Below are 7,391 nucleotides of genomic sequence, written 5' to 3'. Positions count from 1 at the left end.
AACAAAGGGAGGAATGATTGATTTCATGGTTCTGAGAAGTGGGAAGACATGAGTTTATGTCCATAGCTTATTGGTAGAATACATCAGTCAGTCTAGTCTGAGTGGCTCAAGTTCATAATCCCTATAATTTCACAGTGCTACATCAGGAAAGGGTTTTAGTAATGAAATATTTGGTATTAGAAAGCTCAATTGTATTTTCCTCTTTAAAGGAGTGAGTCAGAGCAGCGGCACATGCCCCAGTGTGTGAGCTCAGAGCTCAGTGCTCAACCCATCACTGGCCTAATGGACAGATTTCATGACCTCCAGGTGAGTGTCAACCTGCTGAAGTGATGACCACACAGTGCCCTTCAGGCATGGCTTTCTTTCTTTCTTTCTTTCTTTCTTTCTTTCTTTCTTTCTTTCTTTCTTTTTTTATTCTCTGTCTCTCTCCTCCCCCTCTCTCTCCCTCCCTCCCTCCCTCTCTCTCCCTCCCTCCCTCTCTCTCCATTTCATCCATGCTGGAGGGCAAAGGTGCAATCTCGGCTCACTGCAACCTCCACCTCCCAGGTTCAAGCGATTCTCCTGTCTCAGCCACCTAAGTATCTAGAATAACAGGCACTCACTATCATGCCCAACTAATTTCTTTTTGTTGTTGTTGTTGTAGAGTTGGGGTTTCGCCATGTTGTCCCGGATGGTCTTGAACTCCTTACGTCAGGTGATCTGCCCGTCTTGGCCTCCCGAAGTACTGGGATTACAGGCATGAGCCACCACTCTTGGCCTCAGGCATGGTTTTACTGCAGGCAATTTTTTGTTTTTTATTAATGTTTCATCATATAAAAGGGAACAGCCTGTAAATAGCATATATAAGCATACATAGTAATACAGTCCTTATGGTCATATGGAAAAAATAAATGAAAGCTGGTGTAATGGTAAATGTCATTCAGTTTCCTCTTGATTCTGGGCCTTTTGGGTCTGGGTCCCTCTGTGCAGCCAAGGCAGGTCAGATGGAGAGAGATGGTCCAGACCTGGCCAAATGCGTTCTACACGAGACTTCTGGGTCAACACTGCCTTTCAATAAAGACCTGGGCTGTGACGACTCCAGCCGTGTTCTCCACCACAGAGGGTGGAGTGCTCATAGTGGGTCCTTGGACCATGGGAGACCCCATTATATACATTGAACAACATGCCATCAAAGCATTTCCCATCTGACACTGCCTGGGGCCCATAACAAGCTATAGCAGCACCATAACCTTTGCCATCAGGAAGCCCGATGTCCTTTTGGTTTATCTGTGTGTATGAGTAAACACACTTACGCTCACCTGTGCATACCCTCACACCATAGTGTACACTGTCCACAGTGGCACCGCCTGCTACTGAGGGACGTGCCTTTTATCAAGTCTTATTTCAAGCTGGCTCAGCATGAGGAAATTGTGTATGCAACACTGACTTTCCACTGAGTCACTCAAAAATTAGTAAAATCATTTCAGGTAGTGTGTGTTTTTCTTTTTCCTGTTAATGAAGGAACTTTTGAGTGCAGGGGCACAGAAACAAGCAGTTGATTTAAATCATTCCAACGCATAAGCAAGTTCCAAATGCACTGAGTGGCAATGAGGAGAAGATGCAAAGGGTGCCTTGGGAAGAACTGCTTTTGCCGTAAGCCCTTGGAGGCTCCCAGCATGCCCACGGCGATGACATTCACCCCACTGCAGTCGTCGTCATCAATATGACTTTGTTGGTTTAGACGGAACTGTTGTGGTCAGGGTTCCACCTGTCCTTCCCTAGACCATGGCCCTCCAGGCAGTTCTAGGCAGGTCCCAGTCAAAATGTACTGGGGTAGAAACCAAGGACCAGGACCACAGAAACAGGAATCCCAGCGGCTTCCAAGGGAAAGTGCTGACTGCCAGGTGCAGAATCCATAGAATTACCCACCACGGGAGCCAGAGGGACCTGCGCAAATCCCTGGGGAGTGTGTTAGAATTTCCCCAAATACTGTAAAAGAGAAAAGTGCTCATACTTTATCACGTGAAAGACTAATGATGTCTCGGAGCTGACACAGAACAGGAGGACTCTGACCACCGCAGGACAAGCGAGATGTATCAGGACAGAAATGAGCAAGCTTGAGTCTCCGGGCACACCTGGGGAAAGAGTAATGCAAGGCACACATCAGGGCTGTACTCACTCCTCAAGGCAGGCTTGGGGCCCCAGGGTAAGAGTGAAGAGACAGCCTTCCCATATCATGTAGTGTGGATGGAGGGGCTGCAGGGGATGTAGTCCTCTTGCCGGTGGGCTGCATGAAACAGCAGGCTTTGTATCCTTTTCAGGCCTGGGGTCTGGCCTTACCACAGGGGCTTCTGTTTCACCCACAACAGACTCGCCTCCACAGCGGAGACCTGGTCACTGCTGACAGCAGGGAGAGGAGAAGCAGGCAGAGGGGCCCAGCACAGCCCTCCTGCATTCATAAATCGTATTTTCCAAGGAACATCACAAACTCCATCTCCTGCTCCCAGGAGGAAGCTCGGGTCTCAGGAGTGGTCAATGCTGAGATGACAAAGCTATTGAAATTCTGATCTCCATAGTTTTGAGGTCTCTAGTGTTGCCAGGAGACTGTCAGGAGGAGCTTGAAAAGAAAGAGGCACATGATGTTTCACACTGCTTTTCCCAAGTGCAGCCAAGGGACAGCCTCTGCACACTGAGGTAATTCTAGATGATTGGCTCCACGCTCCTCCCTCCTCCTTTCTAGTGAGTTTAGTGCTGGCTGACTGTAGAACACTTTATTCACAGAAGCTAGTAGAAAAAATTGTCACTCTTAATTCACATGCTCTAACGTCAGACCGGGAGTGACTGGTTCTGGAGGGAAATGCTAGGACTGGCTCATTTGTGTTCCCATCAGCCGCCTCAGTGTACACAGAGGTGGATTTCACTGGTGTTGATACATGCTTTCACATCCACAAGAGGCTCTCCCAGGGACAGAAGTGACTTCACACCCACCGTAAAGCCATTTCTGTTGCCAGAGTCCCCAATCTCCAATCACCAAAAAATTCTCCACCAAGGGGCGAGCTCCAGCCATCTCACTTGTAATCAGTAGCACTGACATTGTCTGAGAAATATTTATTCTGTCCACTTCAAGCTTAATTTTCACAAACACTAAAAAGTAGTAAAATAGGCTTTAGATTTTCCTCTAACTATATTTATATATAAATCCCTGAGAAGGTAGCTGTCAACTTGAAATTCACTATCTACAGTTAATTAACATCAAGGTGCAGGGAGGGACCCTGAGCCCCATCCCTGTGCACAGCAGGGACAGGGCTGTAATTGCAAGAGAGCAAACCTGGTCTCCCTTCTGAGCAAAGAGGAGGGGGTGGGAGGGGCACGGCGGTGGAGGAATTCTTAGCCATCAGCACAGATGCTGGCAGGCCTGCTGTTCACTCACTCTGGGGGCCTGGAGGTCCCACCATGATAACACCACATTGCCTCACAGAGGCCCCTGCTTTTCTGTCCTTGGTAGACCTCAGGGTAGGTGGTGCCAGGGATCATAAAGAACTTAACTAACTGGGAGAAGAAAACAGGCAAAGGAAGGAAGTGTGAATGAGGAAGAAGAGATGAGGCAACAAGGGTGGGAGAACGTGGTGATAAAGCCAGGGGGGACAGTTTAGTGGCAACTGACAGGAGAGGAGAAGGGGGCCCATGATCATCAGTCCCCTCCTTCCTGAACAACATGAGGGGTACAGAGAGGGCGAGCCCTCAGTGAGTGAATGCAGCAGTTCAAAGAAACAAAAATAGACAAAAATAATAAATGTTCTCCTAGGACACCAGGCTTTTAGGGAGGCCACTGTGAGACCTCTGAATGCCCGATGCCCAATAGTACTGAGGGGGTAAGTGACAAAAAGCCTGCACCCCCCAGCCCTGTGCACCTCCTGAGACCGGGGAGCCTGGGTCATCAGTACCTAGGGCTAGAGGAAAGGGCTTCTAAATGGCTCAGGAAGATGAGTGGGCATTTCACTCCCCCTCTGGGACCAGATGACCACACCTCCCCTGAGGAATCCCTCACCAAAAATAATTGAACAGAATAATGTTGCTTAAATATAAACTGGCTCATCTGATCACCCCGACACTGAACCCAGGACACCCCCCTCAACGTGGTTCCAGTTCCTCATCATCTAGACTTTTCTCCCTGCCCTCCCCACACTCCCTGAGCCTGGCTGGAGGCCTGCTTGTCCCCTCTGCTGCCCACTCCAAAGAGAATAATAAACCAAGAGCATGGGCTCGCCATAGGTCGAGGAAAGAGGCTTGGCGACACTTCTTTTGACTTCGAAAGTTCCTCTACTAGCAAATCTGCTTCCACATGGCAAAAATGAGAAGTGCTGGGCCAGTAGCCAGGCACACAGCTGCAGAAGCAACCTGGACTTGCCTCATGGGCCAAAGGGAAGGGCTGCCCACAGGCAAGCCACTTCTAGAGCGAGTCCAGAGAGACCAGGGAGAGTCTGGGATCCAATCAGGGATGACCCTTCTTTCATTTGGGTCTGGTGGGTTTTCAAAATCCAGTCTTTCCACTGGGGCCATACCAAAGCTCCCCGGGAGGTCAGGCTTCCCAGTCCCACCAGAGCCCCCCGTGAAGCTGTCATTTTCTCTCAAGTTGCATACACTGGCCAGGTAAAGGCAGCTTCTACTCACCAGGCAAGTGGCCAGCTCACCTTCAGATTTGCCAAAGAAATCTGGGTCCTGCCCCATACTTGCTGGCTTGGCAGGCTTTTCAAAAAGCAGGTATCACTGGAGCTGTTTTGTGGACATCAGGAGCATTATTTGACAAGCCCTGTGCTAGCCCCAGTGTACCCTGTGCACCTGGGTAAGGCTGGAACACATTGGGAACAGGGACCCAACATGCCCACTTCGGAACAGCGTGGGACCTGGGGAAATCGCCAGCTGTTTGTTGTCCTGCCATTGCTTTTCTACACATCCCTGGAGACTATGAGCATCGGTTACAGTGTGGTGGTGGCGGGTCAGGACCAGAAATGTCCATTTTTGACCTGGAAGCAGCAGACACCCAAGGCTTAGGGTAGACGTGGTTGCTCCATACCATACCCAGTGCCAACTTCCCATGGTGGAAACAGGAAGGAATGTCTGGCAACCCATCAAGGGTCAGATGCCACATCAGCCCGATCAGAAGCTGCCTGACACTGGCTGTTCCAATGACAATAGGACATACTTGGGAAGGTGGAGCCGTTTGTGAGAGCTTAGGATGGGTGTCCTGGAAGTGCCACTTAAAGGCGACTGAGGCCTCTCAAAATCCCTGTGTTAGAGCTGCAGCTCTCCATGTGGGCTGCAGTGCAGTCACCTGCGGAGCTTAAGGACAGGACCAAGCTCAGTTCCCTGGACCAGTGCCTTCAGAACTTTCGCAGCAGGGATAGCTGGCTTGGAAAGGCATGCCTGGGAGACCATGTGACACTGCCTGGCTGGGTTCTGGGCTGACAGAGGTGAGCGTGGAGCTCGTGGTGACTTGGTAATGCTGTGAATTACGTGCATGTGGCAGGAAGGTGCCACAATGCCAAGGCCCCAAGTCTTGGAAATTCCATGAGATCCACATGAGGTTGAACTAAACACCAAGTGCGGTCCTCAAAAGAAAAATAAAAGAAATACCCACATAAGGGACACTTTGGAACTGAGTCTGGAGGAGAGGGCTGCCTGGTCCACTCCAGGAGAATTTGCCTAAAATAAGTTTGCTTCCCACTGCATTCTCTTTGCTTGTTCTAAACATCACCTCCCCCATTCCCTTAATTTGCATCATTCTGGGCTCCTTACTCTTGTTGCATCTTTTTTTACATTGTAAGGATGTCTGAATTCGATTTACTTAAGAGCATATATGGCTTAATTTTGTGTTTCTGGTACTCATTAATTACATTTCCCCATTTTATCAAATGACATGTTTCCTTCATATCTATTTTTAATATGTTAAAGACTTTGTATCCAGTTTATCTAAAACTCCTTGATTAAATTGAGTTTAATTCTAGCAATTTATACATGCTTATCTCTGCTTTGTTTTATAATTTGACGATAAATGTTTTTCCCCAATATATGCCTGTATGGATAATACTATTTAAAATGATACAGCACCACGCCAGAGGCTGGAGGGGGGGGGCAGGGGAGAGGCGTGAGTGGGGCGGGGGCGGCTCTGTCCAGGAAAGCCTGGTGGGCGCCAAGGTCCCTGCTTCTTGCTTCTGTGTCCCCAGGGAAGCCCTAGCTCCACCCCAAGCCTGGCGGAAACCTCGCTTCTTTTACATTATTGTTTGTTTTTATTTTAACTTTTTAGGACATTGATAAAATCACTTTCTGAGTTTTGAGATTAAAAAATAAGGAATTTTCAACTTTACCCTTTTTTAAATGTTTCACTATTTTGATGCTTTTTATTTTTTGTATATTTTAATTATTGTCATTTATGTCTTCAATTATTATGGAAGAATTTTAGAAAAGTCTTTTCACATAATAACGTCTAATTAATTAACTCTTATTTATTCTCTCCTCTATCTCAAATACATACTTTAACCTTTTAGAACACTTTGTTTTGAGACTGTTGTCACTTATGTGATATTTTAACTATTATTCTTCACTCTTCTAGTGAATTTTTAATGTCATTGAAAGGGTACATCTTTCTATACTGAGAATTAAACATAGTTCTCAACAATATTCTCAAGTATTAGGAATTTCACCTTCCAATGGCATGTTAAGTATGTTCTCCTTCCCTTCTAATGCATATTCCCCGACCCCTGCCCCCTGCTAATTTTGTATTTTAAGTAAAGACAAAGTTTTACCATGTTGAACAGGCCAGTCTTGAACTCTTAACCTTAAGTGATCCAGCTGCCTAGGCCTCCCAAAGTGCTGGGATTACAAAAACAGCAACTAAATGCTGGAATGATGACTGGGAACTTGTCTAGAGTCTCCAGTGATTATCCTCCTTATAACAATGCAGAAAGCCTTCCTCAGAATTATCTAGACTGATATTACTCATTGTCCAGACCTGTTAACAGACTCCTGCAACCAGTGCTGTGAGTCTCAAATGTGCTCCTTCAATAATGCAGTAGAAGGCCTGAGTTTACACATAGTAGTATCCTTCAATGCCTGGAGGCATAAGAATGTATTGACACTATGAACTATATGTTTTGTAAAATCTCAGGATATGTGAGGTGCTTGGACAAATTAAGTTTCAGGGTGATATCCACTATTAAGACAGAAAATTAGTCTACAGAATTAGGATCTCAAAGTCCAGAATGAGAAAAAGTTGTTTTGCTTAGAGCCTCCTTATAATTATCTTACTTGTTTTATAGATATAAGCACTAGAGCACAAGCTCTACCTGATATAGCTGGCCTAGATATATGCGGATTTAATTGTAGAAGAAAGAATTATACCTTTCAGGTTAAAT

This window comes from Symphalangus syndactylus, chromosome 6 (genome assembly GCF_028878055.3).
Source record: "Symphalangus syndactylus isolate Jambi chromosome 6, NHGRI_mSymSyn1-v2.1_pri, whole genome shotgun sequence".
Taxonomy (NCBI): Eukaryota; Metazoa; Chordata; class Mammalia; order Primates; family Hylobatidae; genus Symphalangus; species Symphalangus syndactylus.
Note: the sequence above shows the minus strand (reverse complement) of the source record.